General features: G+C 37.8%; 1 protein-coding gene across 6 annotated transcripts in view; it reads left to right on the top strand.

Moving 5' to 3' along the window:
- Positions 1-19,635: 19,635 nt before the first annotated feature.
- The window catches only part of TBC1D5 (TBC1 domain family member 5), a 316,432-nt gene continuing 308,565 nt past the window's right edge, over positions 19,636-27,502 (top strand). For 3 of the 6 annotated variants that reach the window (XM_059470481.1, XM_059470490.1, XM_059470498.1), the window contains exon 1: positions 19,636-19,828. The gene's annotated coding sequence lies outside the window, so the exon portion shown is untranslated. The remainder of the gene's footprint in view (positions 19,829-27,502) is intronic. The other 3 variants (XM_059470515.1, XM_059470507.1, XM_059470524.1) reach the window with 2 other exon arrangements.

Below are 27,502 nucleotides of genomic sequence, written 5' to 3'. Positions count from 1 at the left end.
GGAATGAAAAGTGGGAAGTGTAAAATCTGAGAAAAAAAAACATCCAGACACAGAGAAGATCCAGAAGACCAGCCAGCGTCATCTGTGTTATCCTGAGCAGCAAAATGACATCCCAATAACCTTCAAATTTTCTGAAGAAACAAAATCACATGAAAGCTTTTGGACAGTGACTAGGCAACCAACCTAACCAAGAACAAACAGAGTTCCACAGAGGGCTTTTGTGTTGGCCTCTGATCCACCAGTAATGCATCAAGTCTTTTTACAAAGCTTATTTTCCACTGTTGACCTCTGTCTCTTTCCCTCTGGCCTGTTTCAGGGAAGCACAAAGAGGAGGTGTAACATCCCCTTCCTAAACACAGGGGACTGTCTTCCTCCACCCGTGCTACCCTCTGCCTTCCACCAGATGAAGAGGAATCTTCAGCATGTGCTGACTTCACCACTTATTTCACATTTAGAGAACAATCTCTTTCCCAAATCCCTAGTGCCCTTTTTACAAGGGAAGCAACAGGGACACCTGGGAGAGACAATGGTGCCAGTTATTTAGTGAGGAGTTGTTCAGATGCTAAAACACCACTGCAGACCATTGCGTGGGTGGCTGACACTTACTTGAGTTTCTGGACAGTGAATTCACAGTTTGTGAACAGATTGATCAGTTTCTGTTTGTTAATATGCCTAATCCCTGCATTTTCCCAGTTTCTATGCTTCAGTACCTCGGTGTACAGGAAAACAGAATTACTTTGCATGAATGCTCTAATCTCCAGATCCAGAGTGTAACAGGACCACAGAAATTCTACCTTGTTGCAAGCATCAGTTACTGGACCAGCAGTTTATCTCACCTGAAGTGAATTCAAAATGTTATCCCTAAAAGACTGATCTTTGCTTGAACAGAATTAAAATCAAGCAGCAACTTGTTTCCACATATTTAAAATAACAAGCATATTAAGTTAATTTATTGTTTAAGAATGTCTTCTGGGATCAAATTTAAATCACCCCTTTTTATAATGACAGAGATCTATTTACAGGCAAATGTCAGTAAGAGGAAGAAGCATTTCAACATGTTTAAAAACCTATTCAAGAACTTTTCACAGAGAAGCGCAAGCAACCATAAAGAGGGGCTGTAGCAGGATGCCATTATAGGATCTGAAAAGATTATTCCTTAGAAAACATGACCATAATATGATTATTTTTCCAGGGATTGGATACAGCGTTTGGCACTGTATCTTTTCCAAAGATGTAGTTAACTTTCTTGGATTTTATAATAATGACGTATGACACAATGTCCTCTGGGATTAATCACAAGTATTTTTAAAAGATGAGGCTTCGTTATATCTTTGTTCTCTATATCTTGGCTTTTGTTAGCGCATTTTAATTAGTATCTGGTATCTGCAATAAACAGTAAACATAAAGAGCTTTGCAAAAATGTATTAGACTGTTTGTTTTCACACTCTAATGCATATTTGCACAATTTTACCATGAAAAAAGGAAAACATGCTAAGCTCTTGGGCTCTATCCCAAATGTCCTGGAATAGAATCTGGAAATTACTAAGAATGAAACCAAACCACATCATATTTCAGTAATTAACCTAAGAAAAGAGGGCACACTCTCTATGTGAAAGATAGTTTTGTGGGAGGCATTTGTGAAGAAAAGAAGCTTCTAGAAGAGACATGCAAGCAACTATTCAGAATTTGATTTAATTTACTTTGACCAGGTAGAAACTTGATAAATGCACCGAGGTTAAAAACTTTGTTTTTTCCTTCACAACACTGCAGAAAATATTTATCATTTATTTCTCATTGCTGAAACAAAATGTGTCTAAAAGAAATTGAGCATAAAAATACTGCCTGAAATTCAGTACAGTACCATTTATTTTACTAGTTACACAGATGTCAAAAATACAAAAGAACAAATTTGGGAATCTGCAGAATAAGTGAATTTATAGAGGATAGAAAAAACAGATGCTGACAACAAACAGCCTCGGATACAGGGGACCGGATAAACGGACTTCATTATAATCACATGTATACTGATTTGAAGAAAGTTTTGGGGATTAATATTGCTTTTGTAATGCACTATAACAATATATTAAAAAAAAACCCACTCAGAACTGAAAATGCCATTTGTCAAAGACAGATGTACTTTCATTTCAAAGTATTCCTATCAAACTCTATCAGAAAACTTGAAAGGTTTAAAATGTGGCTCTTGTGAACAATTGGTATTGATATGACACCTTGATAGTATTTGAACGTGACACAAAAGTCATAAAAGTATATAAGCAATTGTAAGGTGTAAAATGATTTTTTCCCACCAAAGCTAGGCTTTAATGTGTTTCCAAATAAAACACAAGATTAAGTAATTTATTTTGTCATATGATTTATTTATGGGCTGAAACACTGTAAACAACAGATAAAAGATACAGACTCAGATGTCAAAGTAAAAGATGAAAATCATTACATTTTATTAGCAGAAGATATATAAAAATGCCAAAATGAACTGTAAAGAGAGGGAAAGTGTTATGCTCAGAGGTCCTTCAGCAGAGTTGCATTTGTTTTTCCCACCTCCCCTAAAGGGGAATAATAGCTCTGAATTTAATTAAAAATCTATTTTTTAAGATTAAAGTAATGAAAAAGTTAAAAGACTGGATCACAAAGAAGAGTAACTGTGAGGATCTCAGGGAATATGAACTGATGAACTCCCTTATATTTTATTTTCTCTCAACTATTTGTGGGAGGATCACTAGTGTTGCATAGGAATTGTTAGTCCTGGATAAAAGCAAGGATTTTATAAACCAATAAATTTTTCATTAGTTTTACATAAATTTTAGTAGCAATAGTTTAATTCCCATCAAATTATTTCAATCAGATGACTTGCTGCTGAATGAAACATTATACATGATATTAACTGGGGCATTTAGAAACCTGGTTCCTAACCGTGCTGCAATGCTTGAGGCATTGTTTGCCATACATTTTTTCTTAACATGTAAAACAAAAATAAAACAGAAGATATAACGCAAATGAAATGAAAAAGGAATTTCAAAAACTTCTAACCACTGAGAGAATAGGAAGACCAAAACTCACTATTTAGATACTTGTAAGATTTTTTAGCATATTTAAATGTCCAGAATTTTTTTGGTCATTGTAGAAATTAGTCAAAACTGTTATGAAGTGATTTCTCATCCTTCAGCTTCGCCGGTCCTTTTCCTCAGGCAGCATACTCCAAGAAAAGCCTGGAAGAAATAACCATGTTGCATTTGATCTTAGAATTTCTGAACCTGAACTTAGAACAGCCAAAGTGATACATCCTTACAATTACACTGGTGGCACACATGACATCTCAGAGCAGCTCAGATAGGGAAAGAGAATTTCTCAGGTCATTCACAGCCACTCATGGCCTGTAGGCCAAGATCAATCTCTTCTTCGTCCAGGTATCTGGTAACATACTATGAAACTAAACATAAACTAGTCTTATGCAAAGCAGACACAGAATTTAGTCACATTTAAGCTAAAGGTTTTCAGGGCAGCTTCATCTGGAGCATGTTCTGCAAGTGCAATTAAAAGATGACAAAAGCTTGAGAAACCATGCTGGGGGCATTCATGAAAGGAGCACCAGCACACTTCTTTCTTGCAAAGTGCTGTTGGTTGTAAACATCCGCTGCTCCTTCCCCATCCACACCACTTGGCCAGGCTCAAGGAGGTGAGGATAAGGTCATGAGAAAAGAATCAGTATTAATCTTCAAAAAATAGTTTCTTTTCAGGGGGTGCATTCCAATATTTACAGGTCAATGCTAGTTGACTCCTACCAGAACTATGTTCTCATTATTAAAATTTTGCCAATACTCATACATTAACCTTTCCCTGCTTCCCATTTTGTTTCTGTCAAAATCATGAAATGGCACCCAAAAGTCTGTGCATAGAGCTTTCCAGTGCCAAATAAACCAAGCATATCTTTTTATGCTGTATGGTTTATAATTTTCTTGATCCTGACTTCAATGGAAATGCTGTGTGTGGAAGGATGACAAGATTGGGCCCTGAGGCAAGAGCTCTGTAGGAATGTTATTGTTGGAATTTTAAGAAACAGCATCTCTTAATTGGGCCAAACCCAGGCCATCTTCTTCATGCCAGTAATCAGTGAAACTACTCCTATGAGTAAAGAGAAAAGCTGAAAATTATTACGGTTTACTTGAAATGAGCCTATCTTTTGGGTAGTCTTTCTCTGTTGTCTACATACAGTTGTACTAATGCCATCTAGTTGGCAGTGGGAGGTGGTTTCATAGCTCATTAATCCCATGATACAGATAAATGGATTAGTCTGATCTTCCATTTCTAATGAATATTTTGCCCTGTTCATAAATAAGCAGAAAATTTTCTACCTGTGTTCCAGCGAGGTCAAGAAAATATGTGGTTCCATACTGCCAAAAGAGGAAACTTGCAACACTTGCTAGCTGATGCTTAACACATATCACACTAACCCTTGCTTATTTTCATGAGTAATAACCTCAACATTCATAAAATTCAAATTTATGTACTTACTCAGAGAATTTCAACTTTACTCTTTAAACCCTACAGCTCATAGGTCAACTTGACCATTCTCAAATAAATGATTTTGCCAGACTGTTTGAAGACGTTATTAAAGTTCCCAGTAACTTAATGTGATTTCTTGCAATTAAGCAACATGTTTTGGACACAAAAGGAACACTGTTACCATTCCTCATACATGGAGTACTCTGTATTGATAACTTTATAAGGAAGCTTAATGGAGTGAGATGGGGAAGAAGACAGAAGGATAAAAATAACAATGAGAACACAAAGCTGTAACAAATTCTAAAACTTTATTGCTTGATGTACCCTGAGAAGCTTGGAAGTACAAGTGTTTTCCCTATGAATTTTGTCCTTTGTTTGCCAAACATTTTAATTTGTTGTTTTTCTAGTACAGAAGAAGCCAGCATGGTTTTGCCTTTTCCTTGCATTTCTGTTGGTGTGTTAAATTCATACTATTATATTTGTAAAGGTGTCAGCAGCAATGTGCACAGCTCTGGAAACACAGTTGCATACAAGAAAATTGCCATGTAGTCCACCTATTGCTTTTGCTTTGTATGAAAGGCCTGTTGCTTGTTAATTACACACCACAGTGCATGGAACAGAGGGAAGCTGGGCAGACAGTAAACACGCTGAGCCGCACTGTCCCTCATAGTGTAAATAGGAGGAGAATGAAAAAATGCACCCAAAATCTCTTCTAAAATAGAGGCACCCAATATCCCCATCTGCACTCAGTGATTTTGTTCTGGAAAAGGAAATCAATTGGTGTTGCAGTGAGTGAGGAAGCTGCAGTCTTGGAAAGGGAGCCTTTACCTCCATGCAGTAAAAGCAAGAAAAAACATCTGCCTTCCAGACACCCAATATGCAGCCATTTGCCTATGACCACACTTTGTGAAGGGACAAAGTTTGCACTCCAGACTTGCTGGTTTATTGAGCTGCATCTCAGAATGGAGGAAAACTTTCACAAACAACTCAGGAAGCCAAAACAGGCAGATTGTGGCTCAGCTCTGAAGATCCCTCAGTTAACCCCTGTGACCACCTGACTATGAAACAGCAAACAGATGTACAATGGGGGGTTTCTTATGCTCAGCAAATGAAGCAGGAGCTACAATTCAAACATGGTGAACATACACAACTGAAAAGAAGCCACAATGGTTAAATGGGAACAGAGACACTGCCTGGAGAGGAAAGACTCATGGGCAGCTGGCTAAACATTGACTAGTAGCTTACAACAAGTATGGGAGATCCACACAAGCAAATTAGCTTTCCTCTCTCTCTCTCCACTTACTGAACTCTAAGCATTTCAGTGGATGCTATGATTTTTTAGGTCATTCTACCTCTCATGGATCTCAATTTCAAGTTTTAAGGAAATTGAAGAGGGAAACATTTTGAGTGTAAAAAAAAGTAAAATGCAGACTTGCTGCACAAGCTACAAAACCATGAAAAGATTTTTTTAATATGACCATCAGAGACAGTAGCTAAGAAAAAGAAAGCATATACATAGGAGACATATTACTGATTATGAGAACAATAAATCACAGACACAGTGCACCAGCACTTAACAGCTGAAGACAGTCTATGGAATAATACCTAGCCACAAAGACAAGGTTGAATAAATGTACTTTTAAGTATGGAAAAATCTACCCGATATATGCTGCGCTTACTCCAGGGTAGTCACCCTACACTGTCATCACAAATGGGTGTGCTTGCAGATGCAGTAATGGCAGTGAACATTGAATTGTCATCCCTTTCACTGTTCATTCACTTTTTTTTTTTTATTCCTATTATTACTTTGCATTGATTCTAGACAAAGCGGAAGGACTTTGGCTTTCAAAACTTTACGAGAGGCTGTACCTATACTTCCTCACAGAGAACTGGAACCAGATTTCCCCAAAGTTATTAAAATGTTTTACATTTTTTTTTTGTGACTTTGTCCAAAGCATGTAGAAATCTGTACATACCACCTCTCAACAGGCACAAGCACCTGATTGTAATTTTGTGGCCTTTTTCTTTATCTTGTATTTTTTATCTTCCCTCTTATTTTCACTCCAACATAAAGCATTCCTGTTCCACAAGCAGAGCTCTTAGGCAGCATGTAATAATACAGCTGAATAATACAACTGCAGAAGCTGATAGCAGTTTACTCATTTGTGCAGAGTTTAGTTTCCTTTAACTCATGACTATTTTCTAAATTCCTGTATGCATTATAGTCTGTAAAAAATTCCAGAGAAAGGAGCCTTAAATACTGCACAAAAGGACTAGAAACCTTACCAGATCACAAAGCAGCCCCACACAGCTCTGTACCACTACAGCAAAAATACCCATAGAGGTTCTTCTCCTTCTCTGACAGTGATGGCTATTGGAAAGGAGAGGATGACACACTTATTCCAGAAATTTCAAAACAATATCCAAGAACCAAGCAGCTCTCTGTGGAAAAATACCTGCATCATATCATTATAACTGCTATCCTCCAGGCACAAAGACACTCTTAAAAAGCAGCAAACACCAGAAAAAAGCCCAACAAACAAACAAACAAACCAACAAAAAATCTCCACGAAAGCAAAACAAAAACTCCTAAAAAACAAACCCAAAAAGCAAGAAAGCCTGAAGCAGATTGGAGAAACTTCCTTCTTAGTTGCTCTGAGAAACGGCAGTTCAATCAAATCAATGACAATGAAAGAAGTGGGTTTTTTTTCAAATTAACATTTAAGGTAAGTCATTTTATCAGGCTGATAGCCTTTTAACTGATGTTTATTTTTCCACCAGATTACACAGGACAAACTGATTAAAACAAACTATTTGTTAGTTTACCTTTAAATGTGAAACTTACATCAGAATGACCAAGTCCTATATTACAAAGCAGCCTTTGAAATGAATAATGCCTTAATCCTTGAGTGGCTATATTTTATCATACACAGCTTATTTGTCCATATTCATATCACTCTGCTTTGATATTTGTTATAATATGGATTCTCACTATGAACCTAATTCTGCCATCAAAAGAGTAAGATAACAAATTTTCTATACTAATAATTCAAACAGCAAAACTTGAGTAAAAATACCAAATGAAATGAGAAAATATGATATAGCTTACAGCTCACCTTAGCTAAATTTTACAGAGGTGCTTTATATGGAGAGAGACGGATTTTACTCATCTGCAACTAATTATAAGTGCATTCATTGCACAAATCTATTTTATACAGTGGGGGAGATTCTTATTTCCTTTATATAAAACATATATAAACAGACAAGCACAAAATTTCTTCTAAAAACAGAGTAAATTCCAGTTATAAAGTCCTTCATTTGGAGATACAGTGAAGAACTCAAATTATCTCAGGAGGGTGTTGTCATTGTGAGACTGAAGCCTCATGGCTTCAGTGTGCTTTCAGAAATACTGTATTTCTGAAAGAGTTCTTCTGCTTTCATTTCAATATAAAAAAGGTGACAGTTTGTCCTATGCATGTGTAAAAGTTAATCAGCAAGAAATATTAATTAAGTTTATCTGAAAGTTGTTGAATAGAAGGTTGGTACTTTGTAGTTAAAAAATTAATGAAATAAATTAAGACTCAAATTTATAAACACAAAGATAAGCAGCTTTATTTTCTGAACCTTTGAGTAGCTCTACTGACCCAATGAAGCAAGTTCAGATGCCTTTTCTGTGGAAAATCAGTCTTGCATGAGGCATAGCATTTTTTCAGGGAAAAAACCTGTTTGGGAGTAAATTGAGAATTAAAGTGCATGGATTCTTTTCATCTGATCACGTACCAGTGAAATAATAGAGATAATTCAAACAGAGGAGAATAAAAGTGGTTTGCATTGGAGATTCAATACCTTATTACTTAAGGATAAAGAATTTCTAATAGCCATTAAAAGGAAAATCAAGGAATACATAAATTTTAATTTGGTCTCTGCATCGTATCATAGTGCACTGAAGGCTTTCAAAGTAATTTTTAGAAGGTGGATTTTAGGTGTATGTCATGAAATTAGGAAATGCCAAAGGCAAGAATAATTTGAGCTATTAGCAAAGATAACAATAAAAAATTAGAACATCAAAAATCCCATAGTAAAAAGCTTATGTAGAATTGCTACAGATTAAGGCACTATTGAATAATATTGCTGTTAAAGAAGCCAATTATTTTTATAGACCAAATAAATTTTTCTATGATAATTCATATAAAACTGGTAAATGGTTAACTGCCTTAATAAAAGGGGAAGAGAAATCTCAACATAACAGCAATTTATACAAAACAAGGGGTGATAATGAACAAGAAGAATTAGGTATGTGATATCTCCAGGGCACGTTATGAGACTACATAAATCTGAAACTTCTGAAGATTATATCCAAAATTAGGGAATGAAAATGAAGAAATTGAATGTTATCTATCTTTTCTTTAACACAGGAAAAAAGAGATTAGCTATGGTCCAAAACACATTGGGAAGTTAGACCTCAGTGACACTAGACAAAGATGGCTCCCCATCAGCTTTTTTTAATGCTATATTTTAAGTACTTGGGCTCTTCAAGCCACAGATCTTCTAATTTTCCTTTGAATGAAGTTAAATAGCCCCTATCACATTACTGAAATAATTTCTATTTTGAAACAGAAAACAAGGTCTTTGGCATTGTTCAATTGTAAGCCCTTTTTTCTCATTTTTGACAATATCAATAAAAAAGACTCCTATCACAGACCAATTATAGGGTATTTAACATTAGCAGTATTTCTGCCCAAAATATTTTCTGCTCCCCTAACTGTTAGCTGCAGTAGCTACTGAAAGACTGTATGGCCAACAAAATTGGGAAGGGTGTATAGATTTGTTTGAAACAGTGTCTTGAAAAGGCAGTTCTTGAGACCAAAACCTCACTTTGAATTGAGTCTTCAAACTCAACCTTTGTTTCAAATAAACAATTATCAGATGGGATAGAGCTCTCACAAAGAATTTGCCCTTATTTATGAGTAAAACCCCCTCTGCTGAATTTAGCTGTTGATCCTACAGTGACCTCAGTAAGTGAAGATTCACTTTTATTCATGTCTTCTTTGCCTGATACTACACGCAAAGATGGGTTGGTCTTACAAAGACTAACTTCATTTGGTTATTTTCATATTGTTCTGACTCAAACTCTTTAGTTAGAAAGAACAGACTTGGTGAATAAGTTGTTTGTTCACTTAGCATTTGCTGATCAGAAACAGTGACATTGCAGGAATACCCATGTTCAGGTACTTCCTTTTAACTCACCTACCTCTCAGTCATGGAACTTTAAAAATTTTTGCTCCAGCTTGTATAAAGATTTATGATGAGAACAGGACATTTGGTCTCTGCATGACTCTTGATCTCATACACAACTCACTCAGGTTGACCCATGTTCTTCTGCTTAGGATGAAATTGATAGGCAAGGAGAATCAAGCACATTGTATGAATTAAAAATGTTTGAGGTCTTTATTTTTCTTTCTATTTTCCTTGAAAAAACCTTGCGCCTGGGGAAGTCAAAAGCAATAGTGTTCAATATTAGGATAGGAACACACATTGGAGATGGGCTGTAACTAAAAGGTGTATATTTTCACTTGTATAGCTAAAAAATTCCTTTGTGTGGTCTTTGAACTATATGGCGTTGATTGCTAATGTGTACAGATTGATACTTTTATTTTTTGCAAGAGAAACAGAGTGTCCTTAATAAGTTTGTTTGGTTTTAGTTGTTTTGTTTTATTTTGGGGTTTTCCAGTTTTGTTTTTGGTTTGGTTTGGTTTGGGTTTTATTGTGTAGACTTGGTAAAGATAGGGAAAGGGATTACAGGGGGTCATCCAGTTCTTTATCCAGGTCTCAGTTCCTCCTGAACAAATCCTGCCCTTCGATGGGAGAATGGTTTGGGAGTTTGGTTTCCAACTCTTGCTGCAGGGATCGTTGCATCTCATTGGACAGTTGGCAAAACAGTAGATACCCTCAAGATTTATGATAATTTAGCACCATGGGGACTCTACTAACTGCTCATAAGACTGCAGTTGGAATTATTCGATTTCAGTAACAGTTACAGACTTGGCCTTTAATTTAATTTCCAGTGTGCTGTTTTATTTCTGCCTCATCCAGCATGGTGTCAGCAATGCAGGATCAGGCCCCTCAAATTTGCTTACTGACTGCTAATAAAACTCAATGCAGAAATCACGGGTTTGAAGTCAGTGCTTAACTAAGGGCACAAGACAATTTTTCTTAGTGAGAGACATTTTAAAAATGCTTAATGGCTCGACTTCTTGTGATCTCAAGAAATTTTCATTTTAAATGGTTTCAGTGGACAAGTGCATTCAGAAAGGAATAGCAGAGCAAAAAATAGATTTGTCTTCTTTATGCTTTTATAAAAAAACAAACAAACTAGAAATTTTTTAAAGAAAATCATGTGTGTATGCACTCAGGGAATATGTTTCATTTACCTGGGCATCTTTTTATAGTACAAATTTATGATCCATAAAATTTGGAAGTTTTCATGATGATGGGAAAGTGACTGACAATGTTACATGAATGAAGAGATTAGCTACCTGAAGGCTGAGAAAAGAATGTGTTTTTTTCACAAGGACTGTGCACACCAACATTTTTTTTATGAAAGAATTCTGTCACTGAAGTGTGAGGAATTTACACCAACCAGGTATTTTGGACAGAGAGAAGGGAAGGAAAAGAATTAAAGGAAAGACAAAGCATGCAATTTGAAAGAGAAGTTGTCCTTCATTTGCTTAGCCGATTCCTGATTTTAGAGGACAAAATGATGGTGGGAAATCATTTTCCTTTCCCCAAGCCCCCATGAGACCAAAATTGGAGGACTGGTTTTAGGTTTGTTCTCATCAGTATTGATCAAAACCACAGCTTAAATAACTCTTGAGACAAAATATACCATTGCTAAAGTTTCATCATTCTCCTTGTTCAGAGATGGTTCTAGAGATCAAGTATTTCAATGACCAAAATTGCAGAGAACTCCTAGGAAATTCATAGATCATTCATTTTCCAAAAAAAATCCAGAAGCTCTCTTTCTTTTTCTGTTCTTCACTGCAGATCCTTAGAAGTCCTCAGACATTCACCCTTGTAAATAGTGAAAAAAAAGAAATAACAAAAATTAATTGTGTTTAGAATTCTAGATCTTGAAGAGGTTTTTATATATTAGATTTGGGAAAGATACTAGCACTTCAATTCACTACTTCAGAATTGTTACCATTTAGAGCTAAGGCTAAAAGGAGTAGAATCAGGTTTCTATTCTCCAGTCTATTCCTTGTTTGTGTCCTGCCCCCCACATGTGTAGACAAGTGCTGTAAAGATTTTCTGTGTAGTTTCACTCCTGCAGAAACTACCTAAGATCAACAGGAAATACAAAAAGCTGTTGAAAAACAGTAGAAGTATAGAGAAGAATTTTGGTAATTGTCTTCAGTTGCCTTCACACTGGCAAGGTGAATTTTTTTAACTGTCTTCTTTGGCTGACTTAAACACTACAAATGTTTACTCAGAGAGGAATAGGGCCAGTCGCCTCAGTTCACTCTGAGGGAAAGAAAGAATTACAGAGAGGACAGAAATAAGACAATCTTCCCCTGGCAGCATTGCATAAAGTGTTCTAGAGGAAACAGTTGCTTCATCCCTTCCCAATCTCTCACTGGTTATTACACTGAAATGCACCCCAGACAATCACTATCATAATGAGGTTAACGGATATGATAAATTCAGCAGAAGCGTTCTTTGTTTTTGATTGACTTTGTGGCTGTGAACTGAATTCATCCTTCCCACACTTTACTCTATGATTGACAAATATTTTTTAGGGCTAATCTGAATACTCATTGACACATTTAAAGCTTTAGTGAAATCCTTGAATAAAAACTGTGGCAATAAAAAGTAATATTCTTTTGAAAACACCTCAGAGAGGGAGTTCCTTCTTTTTCTAGGACACCCCTCTGGTGAAGAAGCATGTTGCTACATCAGATCACCAGAGAAGAAGAGAATGTGCTCAAGCACAGAGGATCCTGTGTACATTTTGCAGAGCTAGAGGGCAATTACTCTACTGTTGTTTGGCCCACACAAACACTGTATCAGGAAAACCCCAAAATTTCAACCACATTTTCAATGCTATAAGACAGAAAAAAGAGTGCCATAAACAATTGGTACTATTCAGTGTATGCTATTTCACTCATTTCATATTGTTAGTGTCCCTTTTAAGAGCCATAAAAATCTTAACAGTTGTGCTGCTGTAGGGCTTACACTTAATTGTTACAAAAAACAAGTGGGATTCAGTGTAATGAAAGAAGTGCTCCTGCCCTAAAACTCCTTCAGGCACTAAATTAGAGTTCTCCAAAATAGGGCAAGGATTAGAACTACCTTTTCTACTTACCAGGGGAGCAATCATTTTCAGCATGCATAAAAGTCAATGTGCATTTTTTTCACCTGTCCACGGGGATATTATTTTATTAAATAAATTCTGGAAATATAAAGATCAAAGTGAAAATGAACATTCCCTTTCACTTTTTTTTTTTTTTTTTCTGTAACTTTCCTTCTAACTTCTATCCATACTGTACCTGCACACAAGCAATAGTTTCACAGCCCATTATTCTGCCCAATGCAAGCTGAGGGAATCTTCTGCATCAAGAACTGAACAGCTGGGAACACACTTAATTATGTTCTAGACTAGTGAAACGACAGTATAAAATAATTATTGGCACAGAACATTAGTGTTTAAGAACAACAGCTTTAAGGTTTGGGGTTAATTTTAGAAAAAAAAAATATCCTAAAGCTGTATATAGGAAGCGACTGAGGAAAAAAGCTAGCTGCAGAGAAAGAAAAAAATTACTGAAGCACTTGGTCAGCAGAACCAAGAATAAAAAAGCTGACGGAGATAAAGTTATTCAAACTTTCAATTTGCTACTCAGTTTTTGGAGATCAGGTACTACTGACCCTCACCCACCCATCCAGCCTTCAGTGCAGCTTCCTCTCTCCCCAGTCTCCCTGCTTTGCTTCTTTCTCCAGTTCAGTAGGTTCAGCCCCTGTCCTTTACCAAGTGTCAGCAGCTACAGAGCAGACCTGTCCCACTGCAGAAGAAGGCTGAGGTCAGAGAGGGTCATGAAGCTCTGCAAGGAGTGGGGGCAGCAGGAGATGTCTATCAGAACTACATGGTCCTTGTCACAATCAAACTGCTTTGCAGTATTTTCAAATAAACGGCAAAAAAGACAATTCTTAAAAATTGCCCTTTGAGTGAGCATCACTGGTTACAAAGCACTGAGCACATATTATTATAAGGGGTAAATCATCAAGGGCCTTTTAATCATAGGCAATTTTTTTTTTATGGAAGTGTGGCTGTGACAGCCTCATGAATGTGTATCTTACCAGGGCTGGAAAGCAGTCAGGTTGCAGGCACTTTCAACAGGGCAAAGTAAAATAGATTAGCCACATAGCAAGTTTCAAGTTTTAAATATCAAAATTGAATTGCACAACTTGAATACAAAAAGACTAACCTTTTTCAACAATATTTTTATTTAAAGAATTGTCACTTTCAGCAGAGGAACAGATTTTGCTTAAATTAAAAAAAAAAACCAAACAAAATTTTTCCCAAACTTATCATTTCTAAGTAAAGATAGAACCATCTGCCCACTTACACCAGCTGGGTGTCTGGCCATGAATGTCTGATATTTCATGCCAAATTGAGTAGTTATCAATGGTTTATTATTTATTTATTTATTTATTTGCCTACTTACTAAAAAAAATTCTCTCCACACTCAGTTAATTTGCATAGCTGCAATTCCATGTTTTCCTCCTCATTTAATTTTTAATGCACCTGAAGAATATGGTTGTTCCGCTGACCCCCAACTCAAAGTCTAATGAAGTCTCACCATTTCCAGCAGAACTCTAAACAAATGCTACCCTGGAAATCAGACTGTAGCTTTCAAAAGAACACAAATGTTCATTTATCAAAATAATATCAACTGCTATTTGAGGGCTTTATTTATATATCATATGTAAGTGGCTAATCAGAAGTAATAGCTGATTATTAAATACAAATGGTTTCTTATTTACATAAATAAGGCTTGTCTTACTTCTTTTGCCAGCTTTGGGTTCCCCGCTAGCCATCACAGACTGTATTGGCAGCCACAGTACCTTCACTGGTCTTGCCAATTTAAGTGGAAATAAATCTGATCTTTATTTTTAAATTGCAATTTAATATCGCTGAAATACACAAGACTGATTTGAAAATTTGGGTTTTTATTCTGATTTTTTTCTCAGACCAGCCTTTCATACACAGCTTGGAGTTTCATGGCTTAGTTCCATTGCCATGTTTACAAACTGATACTTTATCTCATTGCTGCTGTTCCTCAGCACACTGGTGGTACAGAGTCAATGGAATTGTAAAAATTGGAAGATTTCATCCCTCGCCAATGCAGAATTTTTATTTATATAGATTGGGGTCTACTTTAATTTTGACTCATTTGGGGACGTCATTCAATACACCAAGGGTTTGCCTAAACAGGGACACTCAGGAAAGTTAATCCAAAGTAATTAAAACACTGAATTTAAAGTGGATTAGTTAAACCACATTAAACCCCAGTCCACACTGGGGTTTAATGTGGTTTAACTAATCCACTTTAAATTCATACCTTTAGTTAATTTGGATTAATTTTCCTGAGTGTCTCTGTTTAGACAAGCCCTAAAGCCCCAATCCTGTAAACAATTTATGCACACAAGTATTTGTCTGTGATGCACTTAATTAGCCTCGAATCAGGAAAGCACTTAAGCTCTGCTGAAATCAATGGAACTTAAGTGTCGATGGATGGCTTTGACTGAATTGGGACTAAAGGTACCACATGCAAAAATGTTGCCCTGGTCACTCACATCCACAGGAATCATAGTTTATTTTTGGATGTTCCTAGAAAGGACTTTTTCTGATATCCAGTTCATTTTCTTTTTGCCCTTCTCCATTAAATCTGTGTATAGCCTTGCTCTGCTCTATTCAGTTTCTTCATCTCTTGGTGCACTGGCCCAACAGCTACGTGGTACACTATGTTATGCTGACATGGTTCTGTGCTGGTGCACTGTGTGCTACAAAATCAGGTTGGTTTATTGACACGTTTCAGAGGAAGTCTCACCCGTGTCAAATTTTAATTGAGCTAGTCTGGAGTACATGATTCCTTTTATTCTTTCCAACAGTAGTTCATCTGTCTTTTTTGCTCTAGCTCACTCAGTTCTCCTTGATTCCTTTAAATTTTTTCAGAACATTAAGTCATGCCTCTTTGTCAAACTTACATGACGCATTTCATCATGTTTGATACAACTGTCAGTATGTCAAGCTATGCATTTTACTGAGAAAGCAGGAGATGTTTGGCTCTCTACTGGAAGAAGACACAGTATGTTGTAGTAGGTATTTGGGATGTGTAATTAATAATAGGAGAATTATACTAAATTGTATCACTTGACATACAGGTTCACAAAGAGCTTAAATAAGTTCCACTAAACCCAAGGATTTTAAAATTACTTAAGACCCGTTTGAGTTATGGAGTAAATGTCTATGGCCAAATCTACTTTAATAAGAGGAATAAAGCAGTTACTTTTTCACACAAGAAGGCTCAGGTGGAGAATGAAAAAGACAGAACAAAACTTGTAATTAATTATTCTCGTTATGACTGGTAAATATTTTTAAACAATGTACAAAAGCAGAACTTAAGAGTGATTAAGTGAACAGTTACAATGGAAACATCAAGCTGACAATGGTGTCAAGCAGATCTTACTAGAAGAAAATACATCAAGTTTAAAACCAATATAACTTTATTCTTATTGGCTGTGAACAGAATACATTTCATTTTAGGGTCTAAAAATGACAGAAGTACTCCACAAATATTTCCCACTTTCTCTATGGGAATTCAGTGGATAGAGGAGTGCAGTTTCATTTGACTCATGGGAGAATCTGCACTCATAAAAACTTCCTTGAGATTTGCATAAGATTCCTGAGATTTCAAAATTTCCTGGATCACAGATCAAATATGAAACCCAATATATTTGTATATGTACACAATCATGCATGCATATACTTCAATAAAAATGCTTTGTATATAATTCACATAAATATATATTAAAATTCTATGGGAATTTTTATATTGTTTGCATGAGTTAACTAAGAGCAAAAGGAAAAAAAATTGCTTTACGTTTTATTCAATTGGCAAATCTATATAATGCTTTTTCAAACTATATTAAATCATCCTAACTAGTTCATATGCATGTAATGGCTTTATTCTATAGTTGATAATGAAGCTGGGCTACCCTCTATCCTCCAAAGGACAGGAAACTAAAATGCTAGCAAGCAACATAGGCATTTTTTGCTACGTATACTGCTTACATATGAGATGTGTGTATAAAACATAGCCTGATTACAGACCAGACTACTTAAGTGAAGAACCCCACTGAAAACATAACTAAATATAAACAAAGATTCTTCATAATTGCAACATACAGCCAAGTAAAATTTTTAATGTATTTATAACCTCAAGAATATTTCAGTCAACACCTAATACAAGAAACATTATTTTCTTGACCTATACAAAGTTTACATACCTCTACTTGTGACTCTGCAGTAGGATGTATTGTGAACACAAAATAAGTAGATTGACCTTAACCCTCCATAATCTTAAAAAACAGAAATCAGTAATATTTGGAATTTATTTTTCTCTTTACTGGTGCATAAGTAGAAGGGACTAATTTCTTCACAATGTTTTAATTTAAGGGGTGGAACCTCCATTCTTGCTTAAAATGGCATTCTAAATGTTATGATTAGCCTAACAATTGATTGCCAATGAAACAAGAATAACTACTTTTGGCAGATTCTGCTGTTGTTTTTCCTGCTGGCTTTTGTTCCAGCTTTTATTTTCCATGGGAAAATTTTCATATTGAGAATACTAAGAGGGCCCAAATCTTTTAAGACCTCCCCTAAGCACACACAATTAGATATCCTATGCTCATATAATTATTCCAGCAGTTATTTAGACAACTCGCAATTGCCTGACTTGAGCACTCAGTGGGAATATGTGCCAAAGGCAGGTGCACACTTCCCTTTTTTAAACAGCAGCACAAATCTGCAGGCTTATGAAAAAGGTCTTGATACTTTCAATACGAATTTTACCTAATGAGCCCTATCTATACACCCCTATCTTCAACACAATAATGTGCTATATAATTCTTCACATTGCCATTTCATCTCCCAAACACACACTACTTTTGGACATGATTTTACCTAAAATGCACTGTACTGCAAAACAGAAAATAGGAACTTCCATGCATTTATAGTGGACAGGTCACTGTGATATATACAGGCTGACTGTAGACGGCTGCATTATTTCTAAACCAAATGCTATGCCCTGTGTCGAACAAAATTGTATTTTCATCACTGAGCTGTTCAAGTTATTCAAAACATGGTATTACTAGAAAAAAAAATTACATGCTTGACTGCTTGGCTTTTTTAATATCAAAATCTGCTCTAACACAAAATAAATGTAGGGAGAGACAAAGAGAAAATCTTTATTGCAAATAGAAAATGAAAGTATGTGTTTGAAATTAATGAATATATGGACATGCAAGGAAATTCTCATGTCTTCATTTGTTTTTTGTCCTGAGCTTTTAAATTTTAAATCTACCAACAATTTAACTTTAAATGGCTCTTTCTACTTTAAACAATCTGATGTAGCAAAAAAATGTAAATGTATGGCTGTAAAACACTATCATCAGCAGGCCGGAACCTAGTTTGGTCTCTCTTTTCTTAATCAAACATCTGGGAATCAAAAACATCTGTAGACTGACATGGAGTTAAGATTTCCTCTCTAAGTGTCTTTGGCAAAACCACATAGATAGGCTGATTATCTTGCCCTGAAATTACCCAAAAAGCTAAAAAGTTCCTTCCTGGGAATCAAGGGAATTGTAAGAAGTATCTTCAGAGATTAGATACCATACATAACATTCATCATGGAATTGTTATTAAACTTAAAATTTTATGCCCATTTCATTTCTAGGTGTGTCTTGGACTGATTATCTTTCTTCCTAAGTTACCTTGAAGTATGTTCTAACAGTCAAACATGCCAGTTTTAGGCTTATTTTTCTAAGACTCAGGTTCAAATAACATTTCTGCTTCAGCTACATCTATAATGTAGTAGTTCTCTAGTGTCCCCTTTTTGTCTTGTACTGGGGTCTCCAAAGAAAAGCCTGGATACCTAGTGCACATAATGGGAAACTGCAAAATGGTCACAAGGAGCAACCTAAGTCAGAAGGTTACAAGGCGCTTCACATCACCTTCATAGGCTTGCATAAACGCACCCCGTGCATGCAAGAAAAATGAACTCTTCAATACTTGGGGCCTCTCTCTTCACCTCCCCTTATGACTTTTAATGAAGGGCTGATGCCAAGCAAGCAGCACGTTTACCGGATTTTCCAAGCCTTAAGAGATCTTTGTGACTGATCTCAATCGCATGCCAGCGATCCAAGAGTGCCTTGGGAAGGGACGGGATTGTCCCAGCGAGCTGCCGCCGGCTCGCAGGGCCGTGCCCAGTGGCGGCGCTGCTGGGGCCGAGGCGCCCCGCCGGCCAGCACCTACCCCCGGCCGCCCCGGGCTCAGCCGAGCACCGGACTCCTTCCACCAGGGTGCTTCCCAAGCCGTCTGAACCCGGCCAGCCGCTCCCAAGGAGCGATGCTACGGACCCACTTTCAATTACCTTCATTTTAAGCCCCTTTCCCCCACTCCTCATCACGCACTGCGTGACTGGTAACTGCACTCTACGCATGCTTTATGTAAACACGAACAGATCGGGCTTCCTCAAGAGGCCAAAAGGCCCCGAAGAGAAGCAAACCCTCCCGTTTCCGACCAACCCCGCCGCCCTTCTGCTGCTGCTCAGCGCGGTGACGAGAAGCCGCGGGGGCAGCCCCATGCTCGCCCTTCCCGTTCCAGCAGCGCCCCGCAGCCCCGGCGGGCACAGGCAGCTGGAGCCGGCACCGGGAGCTCGGAGCAGGGACAAGGAGCAGGCGCCGGGCGGCCGCGGGCTCGGGCGCCTGCGCGGCGGGAGCGGGGCGGTGCCACAGCGAGTCCCCGCGGGCGGGCAGGAGCCCTTCCCCTTCCCTTGCCTTCCCGTGCCCGGGTCTCCCCCACCGCCTCCCCCTGCCCCGCGTCCCTTGCAGGGCGTCGGGCCGGCACGGGGGTCTGTGCGCCGCGCCGAGCCGCAGGGAGGGAGGGCGGGAGGGGAGGGAGGCGGGGAGGGAGAGAGAGAGAGAGAGAGGCTGAGCCAGATCTTCATGCCACTGCAGGCAGCAGCAGCAGCAGGTAAAACCAGCTCCAGAGCATCTGCTCCCTTTCACCCGCTTGCCCCCCTCCCCGCCGGCCGCCCCGCAGCCGCAGTGCGCCGCCCCGAGCCCCGGACCCCGCCGAGCCCCTTTGCCGGCCGTCAGTGGCGGCCGCGGGGCCGGGGGGGCGCCGAGGCCTGCGCGCCCCGCGCCGCCGCCGCTCCTCGGCCTCTCCCGCGCCCCTCCCGCGGGGTCCCGCCGGGAGCGGCGGCGGCCCGGGGCGTGCCCAGGGCAGGTGATCCCCGGCAGGGAGCTGTGCAACCTCGCTGCCGGGAGGTGAGAGCAGAGAGGGAGGAGGAGGCAGATTTGTCACAAGGTTTCCCCCTCTAGTTTGGTTTGTTGGCTTTTTTTTTTTTTTTTTTATTGTTGTTGGTGATTCCGATGGCTGAAGAGGGAATTTGAAGGTCTTCATGGTTATTCTAATATTTTTTCCCTCCAGGCCTTCAAAACATTTTTGGAAGCAGCTTGCGTTCCCTTCAGTTTTCCTGCCCCAGAGCCTATCTACCTCCCTGCTCTCACCTACCTGACTCAGTCTGTGCTAGCTGTCCATTGCCATCAGTGGTAGATGTTTAACCATCACACGTGTTATTCTTTGGGATACAGCAGTTAAAGTGGTGTACAAGTTTGCATTTCTGTGTATGGGCTGCAATTAACACATTTTAGCTGTTTGAGAGTTTCATACAGTGAAATTGCTGTGCTGTACCCATCAGTAGTTCAGTTTAGCTACATGCCCTGTGGTATTACACATCCTGGAGGCTTTATGGTTTGCTTTTAAGAAACAGTTGTTCCATCATGCTGGTATAGCATTGCTTTGGTGGTATGCTCATGAAAGAGGTATACATGTGAAAGAATCATGTACAAAATGTACTGGGATGACACTTGGGAAAAAAGAATACACTTCTAGCTCTGCAACTCAGCTCCCTGGTATCCATTCCCTGCTTGACTCTCAGTAATCCTGCTTACCTTACCTTACAATGCTCTGAAATTTGTTTAAAAAGCACCACATAAGTCTCTTTACAGACTAAAGAAACTTCTTTGAAGTTGTAATATGTCAGTTTTGTTACTGGTCACACATTAGTTCAGCTGTTTACTGATAATACTTTGTGGAAACTAAAGATTCCAAAATACATTCCAGTTATGTGTGGGCTGATTGTTGTTATTGAAAATATTTTTAAGAATCTGACGTTCATTGAAATATTCAGTTGAATTAGTCCTAGATCCCATCTCTCTAAGTCATCATCCACTGTTGCAGTTTCAACTCAGAGGTTGAAATGCTGTAAGATCTGAAACTGGGCAATAAGAAATTTACATTGTTTGTGGGTGATAATGGATTCTATTTTTGAAACCAGTCCTTTTTTTTCATTTTGTTAGTGTAGTAGCTGTAATTGTGAGTTAACACAATTGTGATTACCAGTTGTCAGCCTTTATTTTTTTTTTTTTATTTTTTTTTTACCGTCACACGTGGCCCACGTTTGACCTAAATGCTGTACCCGTAAGGGTCATATGGATGTATATAAATAGTAGCAATTGCTGAAGTTGTTACAATTAATACTGTGTTGAAATCAAAGTTCAGATGTCAGGTAAACAAACAGTCTATTCCAAATCAACTGGTAAATTTCAAAACTTTTTTTGTATATTTTCTTACTTGAAATTGACAACTTTGCTATTGAGCCAGCAACTGGAGCTGTATGGGCTGCAACCTACATGGCCAATTTCAGTGCCTAGCAAAGTATGAGAACATGAGCAATTGCTGGATGTGTTAAGTGCATACCGGAAAGATGGTGCATTTTTCCCCCCTTAGATTTTATGATGGCTTCATAATTTAGGTACTACAGATATGGTAAATTCCTGTGAAAACTAAACATTAGAAAAGATAGTAATGGCATCCTTTTGTCAGTGAGATGAAAACAAGAGGCTGGTTTTCAGCTCTTTGGATGAAAAGGCAACTAAGTAAGGCTTCTACTGGTAGCTTTGGTCAATAATTAATTAAACTGATGAGATTCTTACATGTTTTACTTCATTTCACCTTCTTGTAAATCTGAGAAAAGCCAGAAACTTGATGTTTACAAACAGTTTTTCTTTTTAAGCTGCAGTATTAGCAAACCTTACTTGCCACACAAAATTGGTTCAGAGGTTTTCTGACAGGTTTGCCGCCTGTGAGACGGGCAGTAACCTTTGAGAAATATAAGAGAAAATATTCCTCTCACATTTTTCCTTCTTTACATAACCATGTTGGCTTTACTTGAACATTGTGCTTTTCTCTTTTGTTTGCACTTGAATCTTTTAGACTTTGTTACCTTGTACTGATGTGCAAGAAAAATGTGATTTGGTGGAAATGTGTTACACATTCCCTGCCTCCCTATGATTTATGCTAATGTAGAGATCATCTTTGCTGTCTCCGGGTTGTTGTTGCTATTACAGCTTCGTTTTTCACTGGGGAATGGCTGTGCAAAGAACTGGTTTACACTTTGCCCTGAAAGGAATTCTGTTGATGAAGTCTTAGAAAGTTTACTTCATGCTCCATCCTTAGGAGTTTTATCTTTAACTGTTAGGTATGCTGCTGTAATTGACAACAGCTGTTGCTGAGAATTGTGGAGGATAGACAGTTTCTAAGATAATCAGTTCCTAGTCCATTGGAGGCTTTGTTGATTAGCACGTGTAAGAGCATTTTGGATCAGGAGCCAGTGATGTCTGCTGAGTGCAAATGTGGTGTGTTATCTAAACTGTTTGACTTAGGCTGTGCACTGCTCTGAAGCAAATAAGCTGTAGGTTTTGTGTGCTTTTTCTTCTGGCCCAGGAAAAGGCCCAAAGCAGTTAAGTCTGTAGTCTATAAAAACACACATCGTTGGGTGATCTGTGCTTTCAGAGGAGGAGGAGGAGGAGGAGGAGAACTGTTAAATACGATAGAAGGAGTTGCTTGACTGTGTTTGGTTGTTACATTGGTGAGGCTTGAACTCTGCTTTTGACCTCCAAAAGGTATAGCTAGTACCATTTCCAGCTTTAAGCAAGGTTGTTACTGTGGTGTTTGTTTTATTTAAGAATGTTTTTATCACTTAACCAAGTGACTTTATTTTTCCGATTTTGCAACTTCTGTGATCAACTACTTTCACAAAAAGGACTTGAAAATAATGTAGTTTGAGGTCCCCCATTATAATCTAGTAATTCTTGCTCTTTTTAATGACATTAAATACAAAAAAGTGTGTTTTCTCTGAATCATGCCTGAATCCATGTGTGACAGTCCTTGAGGAGAAACAGTTCACCATATTTGTAACTGTGACAGCAAGAGCTGAGCTGGAGCAGTTAGTCAAACTACATCCAGACCTTGGAGATGAACATTGAACATTTAGCATTTATCTTGCTTAAAAGTTGATGAGTTACCAAAGAGAATAGAAATGGGTATTCTGCCTCTGTTAATGTTAGATGTAGATTTCCCAAAAGCACTGACTTGTAACATGACCTGAAGTCTCTTTGGAATTAGTTTGAGAATACGAGGAAGAATCAGGTGTTACTGATACTGAATTGAATACAGAAGAAATGAGACAGTACCATGGTGTTCTATTTAAAACCCCCCAACATTATCCTTCTGTACTATTTAATTTGGGAGTTTTTTTGTTCTGCTAATGGGCTGGCAAATCGTTATTTTAGGTTTATTAAAGACCATTACTACCATGCTACTAATTAATCTAGTTGTGTATGTGAAAAGTTCATGTGCTTTCTGGAGTTGACTTGCATTAAGTACTGCATCTATCTTACTGCAAGAGCATTTCACCTTAAATGTATTGCAGCATCAGTTCTTGTCTCAATGGGTTTGATTTCTGAACTTCTGTTGGGCTAAGCTTTTCCTTTTTTTTTTTTTTTAAGTTTATCGAGATACTGAGAATCTACCATCTACTTTTCTGGATGACTTGTTTCAGTGATTCATCTCTGCCACTATTTAAAAATAAGGCATGCAATTATTGTTTGAATACATTTGAATGCATCTGTCTTTCCTTAGTTCTTGTTATCTCATCTGAATTCTCTATCATATCAGGCTGCCTTAAACTTGATTCGTCCCTTTGACACTGTGTTTTCACTCTTCTGCATGGTGGCAGACCATAGCATTTAAAGACACATACAGATTTTAAAATACATAGTTTTTAAAGAGCATAAACAGATCAAAGATTTTCTGGGCTGACTACTCTAGGACTCTGAGATAAGTTTAACAAGTATGCTGATTTAAAATGTTTTTCTCACATTGTTTTTTAACATCTGATCTGGAACATCTGCTTAACAAATGAGTTGGAAGGAAAATCAATATAATGTGATACAATTATACCATTTTGAATCTTTCCAACTATAGAATGAAAGTATTTATTGACTATTTTTGATCTGTCCTAACTGTTTTTAACACTTGTGCCACCTCTGTCTAGTTATGGGCCTCTGTTATTGTTGAGGCGATGTTTGTTACCAACATCCTTTGTGGTGTCATGGATGGATGTTTTGTGTCTCTCACTTTCTACGCTCTGCAACATAGTTTATATTGATGGTGATCCAGCCTCCCATGTTCTTTCTGTTGATCCTGCTTATTTTTTTCTTTGCTTTTTAATTTTTTTTTAAATTTACTTGTTGAGGTTTTGAGAAACTAGGCTGAACTGTAGCCAAAATTGTACAAGATTCTCCCTTTGGCTAGCTGTAGAATTGCCTGACCAAAGATAAAAGCCATTGGGAATGTTTCTGTTTTCCTGTTTTTCTAAGATTTTTCTTTCCGATTAATTTTGTTCATAACACTTTTTTATTTCTGAAAGTTTGAAAACTCAGGAATGTGAGGATTGTTGTGTGTTACATGCTTATATAAAACTCAGTAATCTCTATTTGGCTATGTAATTTGATCATGATCAGTAATTATTAGGCAATGTCCAGTGTCTACTCCAGTGATTTACTCATTGTAGCTATTATAATGGAATATATGATAATTCCTTTGGTTATGGCGAGTGATGTTAGAAAATTGTTACTAACAGTTTTTAAAAACTGATTTTTACTGTTGACAGCTTAAGATCCTGAGATACTAGTTTTCAGTATTAAAGACTTCAGTTTGACCTTTTTCTTTCAGCACATTAAAAATAGGGCTTACCAAAAGAAAAAATCCTACTGTTCTCTGGTTTGAGCTGATGGTCTGTAGCAGTCCTCTGTTATCACCACCTTCTGAGTGAGCTGGTGTATTTAGCCCTTAGGACCACATACAGTCAGGATCCTTTGCTTCTGAATTACCAGGTAATGAATGTCTGAATGATGTTTCTTGAAACCTGGATTGTGCCTGCTTCATAATTAATGTTGTTTTCATGTAGTTTCTGGGTTTTACACAAGTGGGCCATTGGCCTTTTCTTTTTCATGTTGGGTGGTGCACGTGTGTGTGGTTGTGTGGTGTGCGTAGAGAACAGACTTGAATTTAGGGAAGGGGTGGAAATTTTTGGAAGTTTTCAAGAATATTTCTGGAACTACAGAAGTAAATTTTTGGCATTTAGACTTCACTGTAATCTTAGTGTAGGAATTGTACTTGCTGTCAGATGAATTTTCATCCAGGGCATTGTTTTGTGACTTAGTGGCCAACAGCAGATGTTTTAAATGAAGTTACTTCATTTAAAAGTTACTGAAGTTACTTCTCAATTGTGGATTAACTGCCATAGCACAGAGCTTCTCAAATTCTTGTCAGTTTATAAGAGTTTACAATGTTGACCCTGAGTTTTGTTAGACATAATAATTTTCTTGTTGATAGTTAATTTTCTATAGATGGATGTTTCCAATATCCATGGTAATATGTGGGTATTTTACAAATTTTACAATGCTGTGTTTATAATCTACCTCCCCAATGTCATGCTCAGCACTCTTTCCTCAATTCTTAAAGATGAGCTTAATGAGCAAGTGATAATAATTTCTTATCTGCTATGCTTTAGATGTGTCAGCAAGCAGTTTGTTTTGCCAGCACGCTGGCCATTTAGTTGTGTTCTGTAGCTTCATTTATTTCACATAGTGTTGTTGATGAAGATGATTGTATTCTGGATCCTGATATTTTTCATTAACAGTGGTGGATGCGACCAGTGGCTCCTGCATCCAGGATTATGTGGATAAGCACTCTCTTTCCTCAACCCTCTTTTTTTTCCTACCTGTCATTGTTCAAAGTAATGAAACATTTATATCTGGTGAAAGATCTGTCTATATTTTACTGATTGAAGTCTGACAAGCTGCAGTGTAGTTATATTTTCAGATCTTCCTCAACAGATTCTCTTTCAAAAATAATATTATTCTCTTTAAAAGTTACTAGTTTTTTTATCATCTGTGCTTTAAAAGTTTTTGTAAGTGTTCCCACTGACCTTTCCCATGTAAGTTGGACCTCTTTTAAAACTAGAGACTTTCAAGCCTTAGGTGGTATATTTCATGTTTATTTCATTATCATACTTATATCAGCATGCTTGCTTGCAGTATAAAACTGAATAAGAGGATTCAGTGTCAAGTTGATACTTTGATTTCTTGTACCTTGTTATTAACTAAAGTTTATCTCAGTTATTCATGATTAATGTTTAGTACTTTTGTAGAGCCTTTCATCTATAAATGAAAATAGCATTAATATATTTCAGTGAGAGGAAAGTGACTTAGTCAAGGCCAAACAACAACTCAAAGGAAAAGATTCAGCAAACTCAGATTTTATACTGCTCGTTACTGCTAATACAGGAGTGCATTGTAAAATATTTAATAAATCTGAAATTTTAAATGCATTGGTTAAATGGAAGAAATGAAAAATAATTTAAACATGTTAAATAGTAAGCAATGTAAAAAAAGTTTGATAAGTAGAATGAAAGAGTAAGCATAAAATGCTATATCTACTTTGAGCAAGATATAACTCTGACCTCAGCAAGTTCGAGGGGGACCACAGAGAGCTGGAGCACCTCTGCTGTGAAGTCAGGCTGAGGGAGCTGGGGCTGTTGTGGCTGGGAAGGAGAGCTCACCAGGGAGGCCTGAGAGCAGCTTTCCCCGACCCAAAGGGGGCCTGCAAGAAATGTGGAGAGGGATTTTTTTAGAAGGGCATGCATTGAATGGGACAAGGGGTGATGGCTTCAGACTGCAATAGGGTAGCTTTAGATCAGGTGTTAGCAGGAAATTCTCTACTGTGAGGGTGGTGAGGCACTGGAGCAGGTTGCCTGGAGGACTTGTGGATGTTCCTGCATGGATGTGTTCCACATCAGGCTGGGTGGGGTCCTGAGCAGCCTGGTATAGGCAAAGGTGTCCATGCTTTGGGCTGGAGGGATTGGAACTAGATGATCTTTAAGATCCCTTCTGACTCAAAACAATTCTGGGTTTCTGTGATACAAGGAGAATAGATCTAATGCTTATGGGACAAATGGAAGTAAACATTTAGTACACTTGTCTTAATGTATACCTGATAAGATACTTGATGATTGTGCTGGGAATGATAATGGCATTATTAATTTCTTTGGGGAGATGAATGGCTCTCTGCTGATACTCATGTTTGTTTTGTATGTCCTGCTTCCTATAAAACTTACCTATGCTCTCAGAACAGTGACTTGACACTTGCAGAATATACAGCCTGTTACTTTTGTCGGCACTGCATGCTTAAAAAATATATGGGAGCTTTGCTTGTTTTTCAGTTAATCCTGAGACA

This window comes from Ammospiza nelsoni, chromosome 1 (assembly GCF_027579445.1).
Source record: "Ammospiza nelsoni isolate bAmmNel1 chromosome 1, bAmmNel1.pri, whole genome shotgun sequence".
NCBI lineage: Eukaryota > Metazoa > Chordata > Aves > Passeriformes > Passerellidae > Ammospiza > Ammospiza nelsoni.
Note: the sequence above shows the minus strand (reverse complement) of the source record. Positions and strands in the feature narration are given on the sequence as shown.